This window comes from Notamacropus eugenii, chromosome 5, assembly GCF_028372415.1.
Source record: "Notamacropus eugenii isolate mMacEug1 chromosome 5, mMacEug1.pri_v2, whole genome shotgun sequence".
Lineage (NCBI taxonomy): Eukaryota > Metazoa > Chordata > Mammalia > Diprotodontia > Macropodidae > Notamacropus > Notamacropus eugenii.
The window spans coordinates 194,631,106-194,657,668 of NC_092876.1; the positions used below are offsets into that span (position 1 = coordinate 194,631,106).

Here is a 26,563-nt window from a genome sequence, read left to right on the forward strand (position 1 = left end):
AAGCATTTCACAAAGGAGCTAGCATATGATGACTCCAATTTCACATCTAGAATTACTAAGGTGATCTATCTTGGCATTAGGTATACAAATCATACATTTGTTTTGTGAGATTCAGCAAGCAGAGAGCAGCCCAAGCTTCTGTGACTCATTGTTTAGTTTTCAATGGCTTAGAATGAGTGTAAATAGCAATTGTTTTATGGTCCAGTGGAGCTACCATTAAGATAGCAGACTTCCTGGAACTCAGAAAGATGAGATCTTGTTTCGAGTGCAACCTCTGAGCCAGTCAATAAAGAACAATGCACTGCTTTCTGTGCTTTTATTGGTCTCATTTTTGCTTTACTCCTGCCTTGTTCACAAAGCACAGAAGGTGAAGAGTATGAGAGAAGCAATTTCCCATTTCCCACCCTCCAGAACTGATGCAGAGTGAAGTGAGCAGAACCAGGAGAACATTGTATGTAGAAGCAGCAATGTTGTACAATGAAAACTGTGAATGACTTGGCTGTTCTCAGCAATACAATGATCTAAGACAATTCCAAAGGACTCATGATGAAGCAAACCATCTGATTCCAGAGAAAGAACTGATATTGTCTGAATACAGACTGAAACGTAATATTTTTCGCTTTCTTTCCTTTCATTTTTTTGTTCAAATCTTTTTCTACAAAATGACAAATTTACAAATATGTCTTACATGGTTGCATGTGTATGATTACTTACTATCTTAAGGAGGGGTAAGGGGAGAGACAGAAAGATAGAATTTGGAACTCAAAACTTTAAAAAAACTGAATTTTACAATTTGTTTTTACATGTAGTTGGGGTAGGAGGCATGATAAAAAACACAACTGGTAGTGGCCTGTAGCAGAAGCATATTCCAGAGCTAAATAAGTGCTTGTACATAGCCTGAGATATCCTGTAGAAGCCTATCACAGGAACTTTCAATGCATATGGTAACATGTAAAATTCTTGTCGGGCTTAGCTCCCTATAGGACAGCCTCTTCAGCTGGGGTCTATGTACTTTAAAAAATGATAATTATATTCCAATATAACTCGTATCATTTGTAACTAACAGAGAATGCGTTGATTGCATGTTTATCAAGTAATTATTACTATTGACTTCTAACCTAAAGTGGATAAAAAAACTTGTTCTTCTAGATGCACAGTTTGCAATCTTTTTGGTCTCCAGATCCTTTTACACTCTGAAAAGTTACTGAAGGTCTCGAAGAGGTTTTCCTTATGTGGGTTATATGTATTGATATTTACCTTATAAGAAATTAAAAGGGATAACTTTAATACATTTATTTATAGTAATAATCATAAACCCACCATATGCTAACATAGCTTATATTTGTAGTGAAAAATAGCTACCTATTCCAAATTAAAAGTAAAAGTGAAAAGAGTAATGATGTATTTCTGCAGATCTCTATAATGTCTGACTTTTAAAAAGACAACTTGGTTTTCATATGTTCTTCTGCATTTATTCTGTTGTGATATGTTATATTGCTTGAAATCTTCGAAGAAAATTCATCCTAACATGGTTATGTTGGTGGGAAAACGGAGGAGTATTTCTAGAGGTAAATAACATGTTAGGAGTATTATGAAAATAGCTTTGTCACTACAGACTCCAGGAAAAGGTCTCTAAAATTTCTAGGAGTCCTCAGACAACATTTTGAGAAACTCTGTTCTAGACCATAAGAAGAAAAGGAAAAAATAGCTCTGCCCTAAACCAGTGTTTCCAATTTATGTCCTGGCACAGTGCACAGAATGCTGCAAATAGAGTCAGGAAGAACTAGCTCAAGTTAAACCTCAGTTTCTTCTTCTGTAAAATGGGTATGATAATAAAATCCTTCTCACAAGGATATTTTGAAGCTCTAATGTAGGTAAAAAAAGATTTGCAAAGCTTAAAACAATATGTAAATGAATGTGAAACATATATGTGTGTGTGTGTATTTTTGAAAAATCCATGTGCTACAATTTCATTAGCCATTGTCCAATAGAAGGTCATACCCTTAATTTCAAATTTTTCCTAATATTTAAAAACTGTTATAAGTATTTCTGTAATAGTTTTTTTCTTCCTCTTTTTTCAGCTACTCTTATCTGCTGCCTCCAGAGGGTGAAGCTCACAGTTCACCCATGATATGGGCATCATGAGCTGAATGGGTGAGAGAGGAAGAAGTGTCTGGGTGGTGGGTGTTTCTGTTTTGTGCTGTTTACTCTTCTCACTTTCAGGGGCTGAAAGTGTAACCACTGAACCCAAGAGTTCACGCCATGGCACCCTTGAAGCCAGGATTGTAGACCAAGTGAAGCAGCCAGCCCAGCATGGAATCCTCGAGAAGCCAGGGTGCCTGGGACTTGAGTCCAAAGTGGGCTTTGGACGTGGGACTCTAACTTTGTTCTATAGGAGTTTAGGCAAGCTATGAATGTAATCCAGGTGGACTTCTCTGATTTCTAAATGGCTACCTGGGCCAGGACTAGAAGAAATCTGAATTCTCTGATTTGTCACCTCTTATTCCTCAAGCTTATAAGCAAGAGACCCATCTACTGTGTTTTCTCCCACATTTTAAACTTGGAATCTGTGTGTTAGTGTCATGAGATTCAAGGGAAAGCTTGAGGATAGAGTCTTTCCATAAATGAAGATATGTGAAACCTTCTCTGGAGTGATCTTTGATGATAAGGGTCCCAATCCTACCTGAGAATAGACTAAATCATGTGAAAAAAATTATCCAAATTCTGCGTCTTTTCTGGCCTATATATTCAGTTTCCTTTCAACAAGGAAACTGACCTTTTAAGGTCTATCTCAAAAGTGCTTAATGGCACTATGTCACACTATGTCACATATAGAATGGATGAGCTAATGAAAGGGGAGGTTGGGCAGTTCAGTGGATAGAGTTCTAAGCCTGAAGTCAGGAAGATTTACCTTCCTGCCTTCAAATCTGGCCCCAGACACTTATTAGCTGCGTGACCCTGGCCAAATCACTTGACTTTATTTGCCTCAGTTTCATCATGATGGAGGAGAGGGAAATGGCAATCTTTGCCAGGAAAACCCCAAATGGCATCATGAAAAGTCGGACACAACTGCAATGACTGAACAAGAACAACAAACCAGGACATTCTTGTCCTTATTTCTTACCAGCTGTATTGATTTTGGATTTCTCCATCATGCCTCCCATGCCAGTTACCTTCTTCCTACCCCTCCCCCGTTTTGTGTAATTTCTTCCCCCATTCAACTGTAAGCCCGTTGAGGACAGGGACTATCTCTCTTTTCATCTTTATCTTTATTTTATCCACATTTCATCTTTGTTCTCGTGTGTCACAATACATATAGTATGTGCTTAACAAATATTTCTATAGTCACTGACTGACTGATTCAGAAGGTAGAAGCCATCCTGGTTTGGGAAACCCTTCCAATCACAAAGAACCAGCAGTAGTTCTTGGGTTTTACCAAATAACTATCCTCTGATAGGCTTGTGCACACATATTCTTATGTATTTACATCTGTCAGACAGGAAGTATGTGAAATGGTTGAGGCTCTGCCATGATGGTCTAATGAACAGTCCTTGGAGATATTGGAAACACTCCATCTTGTGATGAGATTGTTGATGGCCCCAGGTCTCAAACCTTGTTACATTTAATTATGTGTGAGCAGGGCCTATCCATGTCCAGTTCCAACCATGGGAAGCTTGAAGGGCAGTTATAGGCCCTGCCTGCCCTACTGCCAGCCTCATCCTTAATTATGTTCTAAACTTCACAATGGATAGCCTGCCTTTCCAGGGTGAGGATGCTTCCCTGGTTTATTTCCTCTCCACTGCTGGGAATATTCACTGCTGCAGAGGTGACATGACTATTCTCCCAGATAGCATTCTGCCATCTGGCCTCCCTGCTCACCTTATGTCTGACCACAGTCTCTAATTTCTCATTTATTCATCCATTTACTTGTTTCACTCCCAGGGAATACAAGCTCCTCGTGGGACTATGAATGTTATATTTTGTCTTTATATCTCCAGAACCTAGTTGTTATTATTCAGTTGTGTCAGACTCTTTATGAACCCCATAGACCATCCTGTTCATGGGTTTTTTTTGGCAAAGATACTAGAGTGCTCTGCCACTTCCTTCTTCACCAGTTAAGGTAAACAGAAGTTAAGTGACTTGCCCAGGACCACACAACTAGTGGGTGTCTGAGGTTGGATTTGAACTCAGGTCTTCCTGACTCCAGGCTCAACACTTTACCTAATGAACCACCTAACTGCCTCCTCAAGCCTAGTACAGTATGTATAAAAAATAGGTGCAAAGGAAATGTAAAGAAGCGTTTAAACTACTTTACCTCTTTAGAGGTAGGAAGAATTTAACCTGAAGGAATTATAGAATGGCTAGCTAGTCATATCCCAGTTGAAGCATCAACTATATTCCTGGTGTCCTTAACGAAGCAAGGTAAGTCTCTGAAGAGAGACATAGAGGGAGTCACTTCTGGCCTTGAATTATGAAGGAAGAATCTGGGTCTGAAGAAAGATTCTTCACTCTTTCTCCTGTTACTTTTCCAAGGTGCAGGGGGGAGGGAGGAGGGGAATTCTCTCTCCTCCATTCCCACCCCCACCCATCGGCAATGGCTCTTTGCAGCAGAATAACTCACCAAGGAGATGTTAGGCCCAATAGAAAGGGAAGACTCAGCTGTGACAGTTGAGCATCAGGTAGGAACAGGCCCAGGGACCTGACTGAGGGCTTTGGCTTATAGAAAGGCTGCACCCAGGGAGACCAGCATGAAGGCACCTGTACAAGATAAAGGACATTTGGGCCCAGCAATACTGATGATAAGAGTACACAGCTATATGCATTTCTCATAGATGTGGATTTCTACTGATTTGTCCTGTGTATGTGTCCACTCTTCCCTCCGGAGCTATGTGCATTTGTGGGAGAATAGGCCTTACTCAGTACTACTCATGCTATGCTATTTCAGCAAACCCCGTTGCTTTGAGATGATAGTCTGACGATTAAAAGTGAATGTACTAGTCAGGGCTTCGGAGTTGTAGTTTTAAAAGTGTCAATCTGCAAAGAATCTTTAAAATGAGACTAGCCTGAGAACACAAGTTAGGGCATAAGTTAGGGATCTACTACACATAATAAGCAATTAATAAATGCTTGCTGAATTGAACTGGATTCTACTTCAGCCCTCTCCCCTGCGTCACATATTCCAAGACTGATAGACAAAAGGAAATGACCAACTATGTCAAGGAGCAAGACCTCATCTGCTGATCTAATACTCTTGGTATGACTGGCCCTTCTCGTTGGCAGAAGCTTAAACAATCCCATTCAATTTTCCACTCAGAAGGAACTATTTTCTTCCAATTTTGAATTATTTCCCTGACTTATTTCTGTCCCTCACCTCTCATTTCATTCTCCTGGCCGTCAGCCCCTACTTGGAAAGGCTAGAAGCTTCCCAGGTGGGCTAGCAAACCATCCTAGAGAACGCCAGGGTAGCAATGATATGCAGGGCTGATTGGCACCAGGCCTCTGATGAAGGTCACTGACTTTATTTAGCTATTGATCAGGGACTTCCATACAGACTGACCCCACACCAGCCTTCTTCTCAATGATCCTTTTCCCCTCCTGGCCAGACCCTGTGTTTATCACAGGGAACACAGAATTTCTGCTCCACTCTGATCTTTAATCCGACCTCCAGCCCCCTTTCCAATGTTAGTGGTCCAATCCCCTCCAAGTTCCCCAGTGGTAAGGCATATACTCCAATCTACCCTAAGGACTTTTGGGTCCTTCCAACTCCCTTGTAACTGGAGCTCCTATATGTATTATCTCCCTCAATTAAAATGTGAGTTTCTAGAGAGTATTCTATTTGTGCTCTCTATTATCTATTTGTGCCCTGAGTACTTGGCACAGTCTTTGATGTATAATAAACATTTAATAAATTCTTTATCATTATTTTATTTGTTCCCAGGAGCTGAATAAGACCCCGTTTCCTAATAATGTAAGTATCAAGACCAATGTCCTTTGGTGGCATCATACAGCCAAGAGAGACTTGCATTTAAATTAGAGAGAGATAGTACAGTGAGAAAAGTACTAGATTTGAAATTTCAAAGATTGGATTTAAATACTAATTTTGCCAGCCATGTACTTACTGGGTGAGCTCAGTTTTTCCTCATTTCCCACCAGCTCCACTGCTTTCAGACTTCTTTGGAACTCTCCATCATGCCTTCCTTCCTCAGGAAACGCATCATTGGGAAATTTCATTATCCTGAAAGATTGAATCTGGCAGTAGATTCACATCTCATCAGTACCCTCTGCCCCTCTGATTGGACCCTCTCACTGGAAGGCATGGGTCTCTGTTTAAGGTAGGAGCTTAGCACAGTCTTCCCAGCCATTTCCAATAATTAGGGTAGCTAAGGGGCACAAGTGAATGGTGGTCTGGAATCAGAAAGACTCATTTTCCTGAGTTCAAATTTGGCCTCAGACAACCTACTACCTGTGCGACCCTAGCCAAATCACTTACTCCTATTGCCTCAGTTTCCTCATCTGTAAAAATGAGGTGGAGAAGGAAATGGCAAACCACTCCAGTGTCTTTGCCAAGAAAATCCCAAATGGGGTCATGAAGAGTCAGACACAACTGAGCAACAAAAAAATTACTCTTTTGGACTTCTCCTTTGTGCCCTCAAATTGGAGACAGTGATTGTCTTTGTTTTGATTTGTATCCCCAGCACTTAGCACAATGCCTGGCACATAGAAGGTGCTAAATAAAAGTTTATTGACTGACTGGGGGACTTTGGGTCTCAGTTTCCTTGTGTGTAAAATTACCGAATTGGACTAGAGTATGCCTAAACTTAATTCATACTCTAAATCTGTAATCCTAGATCTGACATTTCCTTATCTATGAAAGAGGGATAATAATATTTATATTCTCAACTCTATACAGGGATTCTGAAAGGAAAGTATTTTATAAAATAAAGTTGAAGAAAATATACGAGGTATTTTTATTATCATTAATTCTTTCTTCCCATCTTCTACCAGTCACTGGGAGGGAGACAAGGCAGTGTGGTAAAGTGAAAAGCTCTTTGACTGTGGAGTCAGAGCACCTGGGTTCAAATCCTGCCCCTGTTACCACTTGTGTGGCCCCAAGTCCACATCACAAAAAGTAGATATTCCTGATGAAGTGACTGGTTACTCACTGCTTCCTTTTCTAGATATTCACTGACCATCCTTTTAAAAATGAAATCTAGAATGTTATAAAATGCAGGATTTAGATGATATGTCCTCTGAGAGAACCTCTAACTTTAACTTTAGGATTCTATAATGCCATAAAGGCCTAGGAGGGACTGGATCAGGTCTTTATCCCCCAACTCCAAGACTCTTTCCAGTAGTGGTTAAACTCAAAAGGAGGTTCTGGTTAATGACATCTTGTACTCCCAATGATAGTAAGGGAAAATTCATTATTAGTTAAATAATTAGTTAAATAATTATTTTGTTTTAAACTTTGGAGGTAATATAATGGCCTCTAAGGTCCAGTTAATTCAGTCTTAGGGAGTTTATTTTAGATGAAAAGCTCTGATTTCAGTTATACTTGCTCTGAACTCCCAGTTAGGAATATTCCCAACTTATACCCAGGCACAGGCTGGGTTGTCTTTATATCTATTTCCATCCATCTCTAGGTAAACCCAGACCTGTTTGTTATAGAGGCAAAAATTCAGTATACTGGAAACATTAAGGTGATGACACAGTAGATGATATAGAATGTCTCTAAAGTCTTAGTGCAGTCCTAAATTTTAATAGCTATGTTATACTTTCTGTAGATAGATATTGGCCAAGGGAGATGAGGAAAGAGTTGACTGTGAGGAGAACTTTCCTCCATCTGGGTCCTCCACCCTGAGATACCTGCAAAGTCGACAATTATCTTCAGTGTTTCGCTTCCTTGATATAGGTTAGTCTTTCTTGCTGCTCAAGGGTGTGAGAGAAATGTCAAGCTTGTTCCACCTCTTGAAATCAAAAGCTCAGACCCCAGTCCCCCAGTTCGGAGATGGCTTCTTTCTTCTTTTTATACACTTTGCTTAGGAATTGACCAAGCCTCTCACACAAAGGATTTAATTGATTCCATGAGTCAGTGCCAATGATTTGATTCAATCAAAAAGTGCTCTAATTTGGCTAAGTAATCAGAGTTTAAACCAGGGGTGCTGTTTCAATCCCATCCTTACATTAGAATTAAGGACATAGATGGTGTCAGAATAGATGGAAGACCAGACTCTGAGTCAGGAAAACCTAAGTTCAGATTTTGTCTCTTGACATACTATCTTCATAATCACGAGCATTTCACTCAACTTCTCACTACTCTAGAGAGTCCTCTCTCTAAGACTAAAACTTACACATGAATTAATGACTTTCACAGGGGAAGGGAGTTTCCATACTGGAGTTGTACGTACCAATGAAATCACAGATCTGGACAGAAATGAAATGTCCATATATATATATATAGGATTACATTTATTTAATTATTTGCAAATTGAAGGTTTGTCTCAACCCTGTGTCCAGCAAGTCCATTGCCTCCATTTTTCTAATACGTGCTCACACTGGGTCTCTGTGTCACATTTTAGTAATTTTTACAATATTTCAAACTTTTCATTATTATATATCTTATGATGATCTGTGATCAGTCATCAGCGAATGTTGTGTGTGTTCTGACTGCCCCACTGACCAGTCGTTCCTCTGTCTCTCTCCTTCTCCCCCCACCTCCCTATTCCTTGAGACTCAATATTGAAATTAGGCCAATTGATAATCCTACAATGGTATCTAAATGTTCAAGTGAAAGGAAGTGATGCAATTTAGGATTGATAGGAGCCCCAAAATGTCAGGGTACAGGGCAGCATCCCCCTGGAATGAATTCACACATCAAACCATCTTCTAGTCAAGGGGAAGTTTATTGTAATGCCAAAAGAAGCAGGCAAGGTTCTTAATGACCCAGCAACTTAATGAGGCAGAGACAAAAAAGACAGTGAAAGGCTACGGATGGGATTAAGGAATGATAAGTAGTCTGGGGTAGGCCAGATGCAACAGTGAAGGGAATATCAAGTAAGCTAATTAGATGATCTAGGTGAGCTGGGGTGGGCCAGTTGCCTTGGGCGGAGGTGCTAGTGATCTAGTTGCTTTCCAAGACATGGTCTTTTCCTTGTAGGAGTCCAGGTCCCATCACCCCATCAGAAGAGTCAATCCACATGGCAAGCTACATTATTGTTTAAGAGATTGTCACAGTCACCCCAACCTTTAGCAACCGCCACCCTGATCAGTCAGCAGCCTTCAGCATGGAAGCAAGACACTCGACCAGGAAAAAGATTATGAAGGTATTATAAAAGTTGAAGGTTCAGATGATGGTTAGCATTTTTTTTTAGCAATAAGGTATTTTTAATTAAGGTATACACATTGGTTTTTTTTACATATAATATTGTTGCACACTTAATAGACTACAGTACAGTGTAAACTTAACTTTTATAGGCACTGGAAAACCAAAAGAGCTGTATGACTCACTTTATTGCGATATTCACTTTATTGTGGTGGTTTAGAATGAAACTCACAATAACTCCAGGGTATACCTGTGGATACTTTCTACTTCTAGTCTCCATACAAGCTATAATGTAGTGACATAATATTTCTCTGAGCCTCAGTTTTGTCAGCGGTAAAATGGAGACCACAAACCATCTTACCTATTTCACAAGATTGTTATTTCCAAAGAGATGTGTATAAAGGTGTTTTGTAAGTCATAAAGTAGAACTTGGAACCATAGATCTATAGCTGTAAGGCTGCCATTCTATACACAAATGTAAAATATTAAGTTTGTTCATGGGGAGAAAATGTTGCCAGTGAGGTTTAGTCAACTTATCCAAGACATGGAAGAAAACCTGAGCTCAATGCCCTATTCCCAGATGGCATTTACCACTGTGTGAAGCAAAAGCATAAAACAATGAATAATATGGAATGTGAAGGCTGAGGGATAGTGGTGGAGGGGACTTGGAGGGTATAAAAAAGTAGATCATGAGGCCATGGCTTATTATAGAGTAGCTAAGTCCCTAGGGCCTTTTGCCCTGAGGTGGTGAAAGTTGTAACTTACCAGAAAAAAAAAAAAAAAGATGAATGAATGTTTAGTGCAGCCTTGTACTGATGCTTAATTAGGTTGAATTTGAAAAGCCTAGCTGGAGCCAGTTGATTCAAAGATATGAGGAAGCTATATTTAACCTTTCCTCCAGACCCAGATAGCTCATTAAGAAGAAAATGAAAAGTGCTCTATTTTCGGTGACCTCTACTTGTACAAACTACCCTGTGGATTGATTGCTAAAGTAGTTTCTGTTTAATTTATAGCCCTGCTTTGTGCCTTTCCTTTTAGGTCAAGTGCAGTGGGAAGGGGACACATATTGAAAGAGTTTTTAATCATCAGGGTCTCAGAGTCCCTACGGGTCATAGAAGGACTGAGAAAAATGGTCTTTCTCTTCATAACTTTAAAAATTAACATAAACTTAGGACCACAGCAATTAGAGCTGGAAAGGACCTTAGAGGTCATCTAGTAGAAATCTCTCATTTTTCAGATAAGGAAACTGAGGCTCAGAGAAGCAAAATTGATTTGCCTAAGGTCATGCAAAAAATGATTAGCAGGATCTGGACTCAAACCCAGGTCCTTTGGCTCCAAATCCAATGCTTTTTCTACTACCCAGTGGACACCGCTGCTTTCACTCTGTCTTTTCACAGATGTCCACAGGAAAAAAACTAAGTAAACATAAAAAATAAAGAAGAAAATTATACCCAAAGCCCTTAGCATTTAACAACTAAATCAAATAGCAGAGCAAGACCAAGGGGAAAATGATTTTGTTCTGTATACCCTTTATGATCTACTGAAGTTCTACTATTTATGACTTTTCTTTCTACTTATTTTCCTCTGTCTGTACCTCCATTCTTCCCATTCTCCATTCTGTCCTCATTTCTTTCCTTCCCTTTTCCTTCTATTGTGATTTGGGAACCCCCAAACCCCAAGGGTACAGGGGTTTACCTCTAAAGAATTCAACTACTCAAGTCTTCTTTCAGTCAAAGTAGTGAGATTTGTGATGCCAATAAGAGCAGCAAGATTCCTAGTAAATCTGCAACTTAATGGAGGTAAGATTGGTATGTATATACAAAAAAAGACAGTGACAGTATCTGGATGGGATTGAGTATCACATAAGCTAATTAAGTAATCAAGATGGGCTGAGGTGGGCCAGATGGCTTGGGCAGAGGCACCAGTGATCTGGGCTATTGAAACATATGGGAAAATTCAGGGTTGAGGGCCCACCATCTCATCTCATCCCTTCCTTCCTTCCTTCCTTCCTCCCTCCCTTCCTCCCTTCCTTCCTCCCTCCCTCCCTCCCTCCCTCCCTCCCTCCCTCCCTCCCTTCCTTCCTTCTTCCCTCCCTCCCTCCCTCCCTTCCTCCCTCCCTCCCTCCCTCCCTCCCTCCCTCCCTTCCTTCCTTCCTTCCTTCCTTCCTTCCTTCCTTCCTTCCTTCCTTCCTTCCTTCCTCCCTCCCTCCCTCCCTCCCTCCCTCCCTCCCTTCCTTCCTTCCTTCCTTCCTTCCTTCCTTCCTTCCTTCCTTCCTTCCTTCCTTCCTCCTTCCTTTCTTCCTTCCTTCCTTTCTTTCTCTTCTGCCCTGAGTACCTTCTTCCTGATTGATTAGCTTTTCCCAGAACCTCTATTTAAGGAGGATACCAAAGACAGATGCATCTTCTCACTAGGTTTCACTTCAAATTTCTCTGCTCCAGGTACCTCTGTTCCCATCCTGCCTTTCTCTTTCAGCTTTCTTTTCCATTATCATATTAACTCAATAAGGGCAGGGAAGTCTTTCTATTTGCTTCTGTTTATATACCACCATTTAATACAATGCCTGGCATACAATCAGTACTTAATAAATGTTTGTTGACCTTTCTTCCTTTTTCTTTCCTTCTTTCTTTCTTCTTTCCTTCCTCCCTTTCTTTCTCTTTCTTTCTTTCCTATCTTCCTTCCTTTCTTTCTTTTTCCTTGAACTTTTACTGTCAGCAATTACAAAGTAATATCACAAAATAAATGCCCAGCTGCCATGGAGAGAAGAATCTTCTGCCAATAAAGGTGAGTGAAGGTATAAGAAGAGACTCTCGTTGTGCCCCTGGTGCCTTTGGCTGATGATCAGTTACCTCTTAGATTTAGGGCTAGTAGGGATGTATTAGAGGTCAGCTAGTCTAACTATTCTCATTTGTAGATGAGGAAGCTGAAGGTCTGGAATGACGCAAACTAGTCCAAGGTCACACAGGGTAGTCAGCAGCCGAATCCGCGTTCAAACCCAAGTCCTCTGACTTCATTTGCTTCTCTCTATCCCATTCTGCCTCAGACACAGACGTCATTTAACCCAAACTTTTCATTTTACAGGCTATGGAAACTGAGACTCAGGAAGGAGGATGATTATTGATTGAACTGTTTTTTGTTCAGGGTGCATTCCACCACATCTGAGGCCGATGATGTTTCCAGACTGCTCGGTTCTCCTCCCTTTCCATGTTATAAATATTAGGATGTGCTTTCCTCACCAACCAAGAAATAGGAATTGTGCAATTATCTCTTCAGATGGTCAAGGAATCTACTTTGAATGCCATTAATCTCAAAGTCTTGAGTCTTTCAGTGCTGGTATACCTGCTATTATTCTGATGCTCTAGAGGAGACATTGGTTTTGGGGAGGGGGATAAGAATGCCAATAAACTCTTTACATTTATGGGATGTCCAAAGAGGCATCCTGGTGTAGTTGATAGAGAAGCAGCCTTTGGGTCAGGAAGATCTTGATTCAAATCCTGACTGACACAGACTGTCTAAGGAAACCCTGGACAAGTCATTCAACCTCCAGGCAACCTTCTAGGACAATGTATTTCACTCTGAATTGGAAGTGGGAGTTTCTTTAACTTCAAAAGATTTCCCAAAGATTTTAAGATTGGGCTATTGGAAGTTCCATATACCAGTGAAGTCACAAATCTAGTTCTTGTCTCCATGGGATGGTTATACCTAGCTGGAAAACAAGAAGGAAAGAATAGCAGGTATGTATTGGACTGAAGTAATAAGTCTGGAAACTATCAGATATCGGGACTGGGGAAGGAGGGAGAGAAGAGTGAGAAGTAAACAAAAGAGAGGGGAAATGTTATGCCAGTAGTTTCTCTTATGGGAGAACTACCCATCCCCATGCACCCCTCACCCTCCAGCAGTGTCCTGGGCTACCAGAATTTCAGTGGAATAAGGGACCAGGATCACATCCAGCTTTAAAAGCCAAAAACTCAGTTAAGAATCAAACTACAGAAGAGCTTAGTCGTTTTATAAAAGAATCTTTTTTTGAGAACTGAGTTGAGCCAAGCTGAATGGAGAATGTTTGCATTATTTTCAAAGTGATTGATTCATCAAATAACTTACTTCCTGGGTTTAATGGCCATCTAACGCCCTAGTCTCAAAATGTTTTCTCTTCCACTTTTTTTTTCCAGCAATGTTTTTGTCTATCACATGATAAGCTGTATGTTCTGGTAAACATTTAAAAAAATAATCAGTCATGTTTCTTCTGCATATTGATGACTAGGTTAAAATACATTGAGATAAAGGAATACATGGCAGAAGTAGGTCAGCTGGCACATGACTTAGTTCTTTGAGTCCATGTACATGCAGAGGAGCCTTCTTCTGCCTCAATGAGGGGAAAGAGGAGAAAATTTCTCTTCCCTATCATTCCCAAAGGTGTTTAAGGGTTAGTGAAAAATTATCTGGACCCTTCCCCTGGGCCCTAACTTGAAGACACTCAATAATTCTACAACTAACATATTGCAGGCTCCTATTGTGTGCAAAGCAAGAAGGTGGCAGGGCACAAGGGGAACTGAGGGGGGGGAAGTGTTGATGCAAAGTGTAGCTAAAGTGAGGGCTTAGAAAACTGATTTTTTACATGCATCTTTTTTTTAATTTGGGGAATAAAATAAGCATTTCCATAGCATAGTACATCAAAAAAGATGACTACATACAAAATTGCAAATCCACTATGTACAATTTGCTATTCCTTTCAAATATACAAAGTTATCATGTAAATTTCTTTTCGTTCTTCTCTCCTCCCCTCCCACCATGGCTACTGGATGCAAAGAGGTGTATGTATGTATGTATGTATGTATGTATGTATGTATGTGTGTGTGTGTGTATGTATGTATACATATAAATACACATATGTAAATTATTCTATATGCACTTCTATTTATCAGTTCTTTCTCTGGATGCAGATAGTGTCTCTCTCCACGTGTCCTTTAGAGTTAACTTGGATATTTATAACAGTCAAAATAGCTTATTCACTCAAAGTCATTCTTAAAACAATATTGCTGTACACAGCATTCTCCTGGTTCCACTTTTCTCACTCTTCATTATTTCATGCAAATCTTTTCATGTTTTTTCTAAAATCACTGAGGATATCATTTCTTATAGCACAGTAGAATTCTATCACAATCATATACCACAACTTGTGCAGCCATTCCCCAACTGATGGGCATCCCTTCAATTTCCAGTTCCTTACTACCACAAAGAGAGCTGCTACAAACATTTTAGAATATAGAGGCTCTTTTCCTTTTCCCCTAATCATCTTTGGAAATAAACCAAGCAGTGCTGGGTCAGATGGTACAGGTAGTTTAATAACTCTTTGGTCATAATTCCAGATTGCTTTCCCAAACGGTTGGATTAGTTCACAATTCCATCAACAATAAATTATTGTCCCAATCTTTCCACATCCCTTCCAACATTTGTTACCTTCCCCTTCTATCATTTTAACTACTCTGGTAGGTGTAAAATGACACCTACGGTTGTTTTAATTTGTATTTCTCTAACCAATAATGATTTAGAGAATTTTTTCAAATCTTAAAATCTCCAGGTTCTATGATTTCTCTTGAAAGTATATCCAAAGTCACCTGCATTTCCCATTAAGATGTTCTTGTGTATACATAACCCTAGTTCCCCCTGCTGCATTATCTGTCAAGGAAAACTGTTGCAATAGAAAGAGGATTGGGGATTGAGTCAGAGGAACTCAATTTGAACCCTTAGCCTACAAATTGGTAGTAGCTGTGTGACCTTAGACAAGTCACTCTCTGGACCTCAGTCCAGACCAGACCGAGTTTGGATCCTGCCTCAGGATCCTATGTGGTCATAGGCAAGTCACCTAACCTCTCTATGACTCAGTTTCCTCATTTGTAAAATGGGAAGTAGTCATAGCACCTACCCTCCCCAGGGTTGTTGTGAGAATAAAATGAAATCATATCTGTAAATCACTCTGTAAACCTTAAAATGCATAAAATATTATCTCTCCTTTATTATTGTTTTTACCTCTTCCATCTCTAAATCTATCATCCTGTTGATTCCTTTCTGTAACTCTTCCTATATCCATTCTCTTCAGGTTGGGAACCATTGTTTTCAAAGATCCCTAAGCTCCCTTCTAACTCTACATCTGATCTTCCTGCCACAAGTAGAAGTTGCAAAGAAGTAGATTTAGGTCTGATACCATGAAAAATTTCCTAATCATTTAGAGATTTTCCTAAATCAGATTACCCTATAAGGTAGTGAGTTCCCCATCCTCTTCAAATGGAGGCTAAATGTTTTTAGGAATGTTCTGGAGAAGATACCTGGTCAGGTATAGAATGGACTCATTGGCCACCAAGTTCTCTTCCAACTGTGCAGGGGATGCTGTAGAGATGATTGCTAGTCAGGCATGGATTAGACCCAGATAGCCTCTTATGTCTCTTCCAACTCAGAGATTCGATCATTCTATCAATCTCAGCTCTACCAGTTACTGTATGTGTGACCTTGTGCAAGTCACTTAAACTCTTGGGCTTTCATTTTCTTCATCTGTAAAATGAGGGAAGTTAGAGTAGATGATCTCTGGGATGCCTTTCAGTTCTACATAGCCTTACTCCATAATAAATCAACTATTCCTCATTCACTGTTAAATGGTTTGACATGCATCATCATTACCATCTGCTTTGCCATTGAGACCTAAAAATCTGATGACATATGTTGAATCATTTGAGAGTGGATGAGGAATAGATGATATGTTATGAGGTAGATCCATTCTCTCTGAATCTCAGTCCAGTAACATCATGGGGACTAGACAAAGAGGTAGACACCCACTCCCTTCAGGTTCCTATAGAAAATGGGGAAGATGATAATGGCACTAAGGAAGTCATTAATGGGGGGAGAGGAAGGGGAAGAGCTATTTGTGCCCCCACCCAAATTAACAGCATTATTCATAGTAACAGAAAAAGAAATAACCCAGATGTCCAATGATTGGAGAATGACTGAACAAATTATGTATTATTAACATAAGGGGGTATTATTGTACCAAAAGAAATGAGAATTATGAAAAATATTAATAATTAAACAAGCATTTATTAAATGCCTACCATGCTCAAGGCATTGTATTAAGTGCTGAGAATACAAAGACAAAAGCAAAAAAGAGTTATCATGAAAATAGCATTTTGTGAACCTTAAAGCAGTATACAAATGAGCTGCTATTGTTGTTAAGCCAAAATATGATAATAGTGTCTATTCTCCCCTTTGGATCTCAGCTTGGGTGATGAGTCCTTATCTCCCTCTGTTTGTCCCCTTCAGTACTATTCATAATCATCCCAAAGTCATTGAAACGGTAGAGAAGCCAGCCTGTACAGCAGGAAACATCCCCACTGAATATCTCAGCTACTTACAGCTATTCCTCAAGCTTTCTGCAACTTGGTCTGAACCTTGGCTCTTTACCAAATGCTGCAATACTCAGGATGGGAGGTAGGTGATAAAATGGGTAGAATGCCAGACCTGGAGTCAGGAAGACCTGAGTTCAAACCTGGCTTCAGACACTTACTAGCTGGATGACTCTGGGCAAGTAATTAAACCCTGATTGCCTCAGTTTCCTCATTTGTAAAATGAGCTGGAGAAGAAAATGGCAAACCATTCCAATATCTTTGCCAAGAAAATCCCAAAAGGGGTCACAAAGAGTCAAATCCTACTAAAATTGATTGAGCAACAACAACATGCTTCTCAAGGCATAGGACCACCACAGAGTCCAGCAGCCCCATGCACACAGGCAGTATAAGGCATTCAGTAAGTGTGAATGAAGTTCACACCACCATAGACCTAACACTGTGGTATACAGGAACAAAGATGGACACCCTGGCATAACAAATAGAAGACCAGACTTGGATTCAGGAGGACATTGGCTTGAATTCTTCCTTGAACACTTACAAGCTATGCAACCCTGGGCAAGTCACTATGTGAAGCTGGGCAAATCACTTACAGTCTCTGAGTCATTTGAAAAATGAGTGTTATAATAATTATAGTACCTCCCTTTGTCATGAGGCTCAAATGAAATGAAGTTTATAAAACCCTTTGCCACTTTAATGCACAATATAAATTTCAGCTATTATTATGTCTAAGATGTGACCCTTTGGGGAACTTAACTGGGGAGAGATATGCACAAGGAAATGCTAAATACCAATAGAAGACAGTCAATGATAAATGCTCAATGTGTCATACAGACATTAAGCACTAGGTAATGACTGCGTTATTCAGGTGAGAGAAAAGGGTCAGAGAAGGGAACTTAGAGATGGACCCTGAAGGATGGCGAGGATTCTAGGTTTAGACAGAGAAGGAAACCTCTGTGTGACTGACACAGCATGAACCAAGTCATAAAGGCAAGGGTTATATATAACCTCAATAATCTTCTTCACTAGCAAAGTGAAGAAGCCTTGAGAAGTTCAAAATCCCAGGGAATACCCTGCCAGAGGAAGACCAGAAGGAATAGCCCTAAATCCTTTTACTGCAGGCAGAGAGTTTGAATATCAACTGGCATCCAATTCACATGGAGTCTTTCTTCCCTTTTCCCACTAGAAGCAATGAGCACCATTACCCAGGTCTAGGCTACTTGCTCCCTTCCACCAATACCTGGTCCTGTTAGACCCAGTTAAGAGCCCTACAAAAACTCACCAGTCTTTATAATGTGGGAGAGGGTGTTCCATTCCCTCTAGGTTCCCAGTGAGGTATCCAATTCCATCTGGAAGCCCAGTGGACCACCCATTTTTCCATCCATCATTCTTGTTGACCACCTTCATTTTATGACTCTTCCCTTAAATTAACTAACTTGTTTTGCTGTCTTGTGGTGATCTCCATGTTTCTCTAAACTGGTCTTTGGGTATTCTGAACCTTCCTAAATCTGCATTAAGATAGCATGCATGAGCGTAGTATGCTCTGACAATAAATGCTGACCATATTGGCTCATTTCTGATTGGCTTGTATGTGTTACCTCCAGGCTAAATAACCCAAAGAACCATAGCTCTTTGGGCTAGAAGATACTATAAGAAATAAGTTGTCTTACTTCCCTGTCTTTCTGCAATTAAGGTATTATTGTTTTCACTTTACAGATGAAGCAACTGAAATCCCAAGAGATTAAATGACTCACTGTGGGTTGACTTCTTTTCAGTGACGATTATTTTGTATGAATGAATGAATCATTTATTGTATAATGACTGATTCATTTGTTGTATAAATGAATGAATCATTTGTTCATAGTCAAGGTCATACATCTGTTGTAGGTGGAACAGGGACTAGAAACTCCTTTCCTGGTACATAGTGAGCACTTGATAACTACTTGGTAAAATGAATGAATGAAAGTCTCCCTCATTAAATACAAAAAAACCCATACCTTCTATCTCCTAGTCCCAGGCTTACCATGGCATACTGGCAACCTTAGTTTTTATCTTTTCATGGTCATAACTCAATGTTTCATCTTAGCAAGTATTCTTTAACTTACAAATGAATCTACCTTACAAAGTACCAGCCCTAAGGCACCAGTGAGATGGCTCAGTGGATAGAGGGATGAGCCTGAAGTCACTAAGACCTGAATTCAAATCCAGCCTCAGACACTTACTAGCTATGTGACCCTGGGCAAGTCACTTAACTTGTTACTGCCTCAGTTTTCTCAGCTGTAAAATGAGGATTATAAAAATAAGACCTACTTCTCATGATTGTTAGGAAGATAAAATGAGACATTTGTAAAGACTGTAGGTGATGCAGGATACAGCACAGGGCTAGGAATAAGGAAGACATCTTCCTGAGCTCAAATCTGGCCTCAGACACTTAAATAGCTATGTGAGCCTAGGCAAGTCACTTCACTCTGTTTGCCTCAGTTCCTTATCTGTAAAGTGAGCTGAAGAAGGAAATGGCAAACCACTCCAGTATTCCTGCCAAGAAAATTCCAAAATGGGGTCATGAAGAGTTAGATACAACTGAAATGACTGCACAAAAACACAGTTTCTGGCACACAGAAGGTGCTAAATAAATTCTTGTTTCTTTCCTTACATCCGCTAAAACCTCCTTCACTGCTCTCTAGAATGTCATTTGGAAAAAACAACAAGCATGTTTAGTCCAACGAGAATCTTTAGAAAAGGGAGAGTGAGGAAGCTAGAGTGGAAAGAGCCCTGGACTTGGAGTCAGAAAGCCTGGGTTTAAATCCTGCCTCTGCCCCTTCTTGCCTTTACTAAGTCTGCTTCTGTGGGTCTCTGTTTGTCCATCTGTAAACCAAGAGGGCTGACTGATCTCCAACTTCCCTTCCCACATTAAATTTATGATTTTTTTAAGTGCTTAATAAAGTACTGATCTAAATCTAGGAAGCATCATAGGCAGAATTGTCCCTCCATTAACGGCAGCTCCCTCCTTCATACCTTCTTACTCAGCACCTAAACATCCACTTCCTATTAGTGAACCGAGTTAATAAGTAACAGCTTTTAAAAAAATACAAATACCTCTGGCAGAGCTCTGGTCCAAAGGAAAGCAGATGCTAAAGTGAGAGCTGAGGGCAACATGGGAATGCTGGGAGAAAAGGAGGAGAAGACTGCCTAGATATTGAAGACAGATGCAGAAAGGGAGGGGAGAGGGTGACCAGGACACTGACATTTTTCCCAAGGTTGATCCCACACCCAGGAAAGAATGAGGAAACTCTTCCATCTCTGCCCCTCTAGACCATCCCATATGACCCCCCTCCTCCCCAAGACCCAGAACTCAGACTGCCATTATTAGTTCAGGCACATTTGAATCTAAACAACATTTGTTAGCTGGCTTTAGCATCTAATTTTCATCTATCACATAATTGAACACAGCCTTTTTCTCATCCAAGAGGTCATTATACAATTAATTCAAGTGCCCAGAGTGGCATATAATACCATCTGTCACATTATTTTCAGTTCCAAACAGCCACCTGACAAACAGACTTTGGAATTCTTCCTAGCCATAGGCATAGGCATCTAATCTATTGATCTGTTTTGAACTCTTCTTGTGTTGTACAAATCTTGTTTGAATGGCCTAGAATGAAAGAGGTCATTGCGACAGGTCCAAATAACGCTGAACATGAGGACAGCTTCACCGTAAAATGTACTGCTTTGAGGTGGTTATGTCCCCGTAGGATCCAAATGCGGGAAAGCAGCTGGTGAAAGTTACAGACCTGGAGAAAGCTTTCTCGCCTTTCCCAGACTTTGTTTCCTCATTTTTTGGATGAGGGATAAGAAGTGTTTCACTACTTATCTTACAGGGTTGTTGTTGAGAGTAAAGTAGTGAATATTTGTAAGGTGCAAGTACTAGATAAATGTTGTTGTGGTTTTTACTACTACTGCCGTACTACCACTATGACTACCACTACACTACCATTACCACCACCACTACTACCAATACCACTACTGTTACCACTACCACTATTACAACTATTGTACTACTACCACCACTACCACTACTGACGAGGTACAAGCCCAAGCCAAGACCCTTCCCCTTGGATTGGGAGGACTTTTGTCACATTTGTCTGAAGTCCCCTGGAAAGTCTGGCCTTTTGGGGGGGAGGGGCTCCTTGGATTCCCTTCCATTTCTCCCAGGCCAGATTCTCCCTATCTTCTATTTAGCATTCTTTTGATATTCCTCCCTTTGATCCTATTACCAGCCACTCCCATCAGGATCCTCCCTGGGTTTGATCTATGGAGACCATCCCTGGGACCCCGAGACTACATGGCAACACCTGGATGCTTCCCTCAGTCTTTTTCTGTATTTAAGTTCCATCTCCCCCCCATGAAGATGCTCAGATTCAATCCAGCTCAGACCCTGTCTAGCTGAGATTCTATCTGACCCGCCTGTGAATTACAAATGCTTAGGCTCCTGAAGAGTCAACCCAGTATGGCGAATCTTTAATAAACTTTGTTTTTCTATGGCTTTAAGAAGGCTTGTGCCAAATTCTTTCTACTAGGACCTGGCCTGTTGGTATTTCAGGGTCCCCAGCAACACCCCAACCTCAACACGACTACCACTAATTTACCATCAATGCAGTAGCTGACCTTGATGCTAAGTTCATCTTTATTGAAGGCATCTGACAACATAGCTGAAAATATTATGCTAAAAAGGATGAGAGCAAACATACAGTGGTACTTCACTCTACCAGTGAATGGGAAAGTAGGAAAACATTGTCCATTATCTAGAACCTGGGCAAGCATGCCATCATGAAATTGATGTACAATACCGATGAACTTCTCTAGGCAACCAAATTTTTCCATATTTTTCCATAAGTACTTATGACTGACAGTATCAAAGGGCTTGATCAGATCAATGTACTTTGTGCACAGACCTCCTGAAGTTGTCCTGCAATATCGAACATTCCTCGGTCCTTTCTAAAGCCACATTTGCTCTCAAATAGATGACCATCTTTCAAGTGAAGGATCAGCCTATTAAAAAGGACTCCGTAAAGAATGATGCCAGCAGTAACTAAGAGAAAGTCCATTCTGTGATTGTTACAGGATGATCTATTTCCTTTACCTTTTTAGAAATAGACAATGGAGACATCCTTGAATTCCTGGGGGATAACCTCCTCTTGCAAAATAACCAGGAAGATTTTGGTGAGTTTTTATATGAGCCATGGACCCCCTGCCTTGTAAATCTCAACTTGAATAGAATCTGCCCTAGGTGCTTTGTCATACAAGATGATCCTAATGGCATTCAAAACCTCTTCTTCAGTTGGAAATTTGGCTAGAGTGGGATTGACTTCAACCTGAGGTACATGGTCAGTGGCTTCAGCATTGATTGATCATAGTCTGTTGAGAACACTATGGAAGAATTCAGGTTATGTCTCCAGGATCGTGTCCTTATCACGAATCAACGTGGTTCCATCAGCACTGAGTAGGTAAGACACGCCATATGTATTTAACTTGAAAAAGCAAAAGCCAAAAATTAAGTAGAGGGAGAATTGGCACATGGTTTTTTATGTTCACAGATGATTGTGCACTGAATGTAGCTTCTGAAGCTGAGATGCAACAAAAGATGGATCGATTCTCTGCTCCTTGTGCTAATTTTGTCCTAATAGTTAACAACAAGAAAATACAGGTTCACCACCAGCCAGCAACAAATCATCCATACATGGAGTCATTGGTTATGACAATGAGTAAGTTTTGAATAAGTTTGAATAACAAGCTCATTTACCTTGGCAGTATATACTTTCCAGGGATGCAATGTGGTAGACACATGTATTGCTAGAGCTAGTTCAGTGTTTGGGAAACTTCAAAGGAAAGTGCGGGAGAGAAGAGGTATTAGGCTGACTACCAAACTACAAGTCTGCACAGACTACAAGTCTGACCTCATTGTTGCAGGCCTATAAAACCTAGACAGTATACCAGTGCCGTGCCAGGAAACCAAACATCTTCCATTTGAATTGTTTTAGATTCTGAAGGTCACTTGGCAAAATAAAGTACCAGACACTGTGGCCTTTTCTCAGCTAAACTGCCAAGCATTCGAACTCTCTGCTACAGAGAGTGCAGCTCTGACGGACATGATGTTGTTCAAATGCCAAATGTACATTTGTCTAAAAGACTATTTTACAGAGAACTCACACAGAGCAAGGGCTCACATAGTGGTCAGAAGAAGTCGTACAAGGACCCTCTCAAAGTCTCTCTGAAGAATTATGGAATCAATTGCGTGACATGGGAGATGCTGGTAAAGGAAGGACTACCAGGCATGGAATGCCCTTATCAAAGAACGCACTGTGTTCTCTGAGCAAAGCTGAATTGCAGTAGCTCAAAAGACATGTGAGAAGTGCAAATTTAAAGACATCTCCACCTCAAATGTTCATATGGACTATTTGTGCCTGAACTGTGGTAGCACCTTCAAACCTTCAAGTCATCAAGTTCATCCTGATCTGATCAACCACAGCTGTTCATACTGTATCTTGATTTCAACATTGTGATGTCATTTTGGTCTTCTTTAAGAATGGAGGATGACCATCAACCACTACCATTGTCACTATCTACCACTACTACTACCTCTACTACTACCACCACTGCTACTGCCATTATCACCATAACTCCCACTATCATCATCACCACCACCACCACCACTTCTACCACTACCACTACCACCACCACCACCTCTACCACCACCACTACCACTACCACTACCACTACCACCACCTCTACCACTACCACTACCGCCACCTCTACCACTACCACCACCTCTACCACTACCACTACCACCACCTCTACCACTACCACTCTCACTACTAATACCACTACTACTACTACCACTACCAGTGATGCATTTATAATAAAGTCCCTTAAGGTTTTAATAACCTTCACCATAATCTTGTGAGGTAGGTAGTACAAGAATTAATGAAAGGCAGTATGGGATACTGGGTTGATCCCTGAGCTCTACCTCAAACAATCCCTAGTCTTAAGGGTCTGGATAAGGCTGTTTAACTCTCCTAGCCTCAGTTTCTTCATCTGTAATTTGTGGGTAATAACAAAACTTACCTTATAGGGTTGCCCTAAGGCTCAAATGAGATCAAGTATACAAAGTTGTTTGCAAACCTTAAAGATTTTCTGTAAATGTGAATTGTTATTATGCCTATTAAAATACACTGCTTGTACAATAACAGAAAGGAGTCAAAAGGCAATGAGTCCTTGGTCTCTGGAATTGAAGTTGAGGATGTAAATGGAACCCAGAAATCTGATTTAATGACTACTGGCTCTTTAGAGTGATTGCTATTCCTACCGCCATCCTGGGCACCTGAATTAATGATATCGTGGCCTCTTGGATAAGAGAAGGACTGTGAGTAAGGTTGAAGAATTTTTTGCTGAAGGCTTTTGGGTTGATTAGCCTCATTCACTTTGAACTGTTGGATTTCTTTTGAAGCACCACATCACACACTTGTGAATCTAATTTTTATTCTTCATCCTCCAAAAAAAAGTTATACCCACAAATATAATTTCACTGGTATAGTTAGGAAAATGCTCGTCTTTCTGAAACATCTGCCTAAACCAGTTTCACTGGCTGTCTAATTGAAATGACCCAGATGTATTGTCACTCTTCAGGCTTCTCCAAAAGGGCTCGGCAGCTGTGTTCACTGTAATGGAATTAAACAGCATCAGCGCCAGGAAGCTCTGATGCAGCCTGGACCCACGTCCAATGTGGCTTCCACCACATAATTCTTCATGGAGCAGGCAACTCGTGTATTTGTCCAGCCTGAACATTTTATTGAGTATTTGAAATGGTGAAGGTCAGCCATCTTTCTAATTTCCTAACCTTTGATGAATGATAAAGAAATATTTAGGTAAAGAATCTTTAGACTTCTTTGTATGACAATCAACTATGAATGACTTAGTTATTCTTAGCAATACAATGATCCAAGGCAGTTCCAAAGGGCTCATGATGAAAAATGCCATCCACATGCAGAGGAAGAACTGATAGAGTCTGAATGCAGATCATAGCATGCTTTTTTACTTTCTGTACTTTTTAATGTTTTGTTCTATTGGTTTGCTTTACAACATGACTAATATGGAAATGTTTTACATGATTACACATATATAACCTGTATCAAATTTCTTACCATCTTAGGAAATGGGGAAGTGAAGGAGAGAGAGAAATAACATTTGGAACTCAAAATACTTTTAAAATGAGTGTTAAAATTTGTCTTTACATGTATTTGGGAAAAATAAAATACCATTATTTTTTTCAAAGAATCTTTGACTTCTGACTTTTCTGCTAGGATGGTGTTAGTAATTGTGACATAAAATAACTTCAATAACTGACATTTACATGGTACATTAAAGTTCACAGAGTTCCTTAAGATATTGTCAAAATAATATGGAGGTACCTTGCTTCCCAGAACTAAGGCCCCAGTAAGTAGGCTGTGTCCTGAGCTTGGCTTAACAATAATCCTTAGCACTCAGGGTGATATCACCCTGTGGCAAAGTGTATTACCTGGAACAGCACCAGGTGCTCACTGAGGGATTTAGTCCCTGCTATATCCCAGGGCTATTTGTTACATGTTCACAATCCCTGTTCCTTATTACTGACAGGTACCGTACTCTTGTTCTCATCACAGGACTCTGATTCTGTACCTGGAAGGGTGGCCATGACTCCTAAGATCTGAGACAAAGATTGTTCCCATGCGACCCAAGAATGCCTGCATTGTCCTAAGAAATGCCAACCACGAGAACTATCCAAAATCTAAGAATGACTGTGTTGTGGGCCAACCCCTTTCACGTATATAAGTGTCCCCAGCTTCAGTAGCCTTAAGCCTTCCTTTTTAGAAGGGGCTTCCCTATGCATCTGTCATATTCCCCACCTTGAAATTAATTAAACTTCTATTTGTGTCCTGACTCTCCTGTCTCAACCTACTCTGTTTGTTTGGCTCCAGTCACTCACAGGTTAGAGGCCGATTCTGGTTCAGCTGATATTAAGCATCAGTGCATTTGGTCCTCACAACAACTCATTGAACTAGGTATTCTATGCCTTATTATCCCCATTATTTAGAGGAGTTCATTGAAATTTAGAGGTTAGGAAAACTTGTCCAGCTTTGGTCATTGACAAGACTTGGGCCCAAGTCTTCCTGAATTCAAGGCCACTATTCTATCTGCTGTACCACAAGAAAGAACCTGAGAGAAACAACCCAAATTATAGATGGAATGGGGACCCAATGAAGAAACACTGTTAAGTCATATATACATTTCTCCATAGGATTTTTTTAAAACAAAAATTAGGATTCTTCAGTACTCTGATAGATCCTTTATCTCATTTTATGTGCATACTCCCTCCAGTGGTACAGATTTCAACCTGTCTACACCTACTCTATACCAGTCTTGTCTATGCCTTCCCATAAATCCTCCATAGGGTATCTATCCAAAGTTCTGGGGTCTTTCTTTCCAGTATTGGGGGTCATTCTTTCCAGGAATCTGCTAGAGCTTGTATTTCACTTACATGGCCTTTGAGAACACAAGGTCACCTTCACACTAAGATGACACATCAGAGTAGGACTTTTGTGGAGGGTGATGAGATTATACCAAGGATTTCTTAGGAAAGACCATGTAATAATAATTATAGCTAGCACTGATACATCACTTTAAAGTTATCTCTTTTGATCCTTACAATTTTGGGAGGTTGGTGCTATTATTATCTCCACTTTACAGACGATGAAACTGAGTGGGAAAGAGGTTAAGTGACTTTCCCAGACTCACACAGCTTAGTCTGACATGGGATCTG

At 40.3% G+C, this 26,563-nt stretch overlaps 1 long non-coding RNA gene across 1 annotated transcript; it reads left to right on the forward strand.

Annotated features, from left to right (window-relative positions):
• Positions 1-301: 301 nt before the first annotated feature.
• On the forward strand, positions 302-2,644 carry LOC140505617 (uncharacterized). Its single transcript, XR_011967580.1, has 2 exons — positions 302-606; positions 2,082-2,644. It is a non-coding gene; the product is annotated as an uncharacterized lncRNA (long non-coding RNA).
• The last annotated feature ends 23,919 nt before the right edge of the window (positions 2,645-26,563 follow it).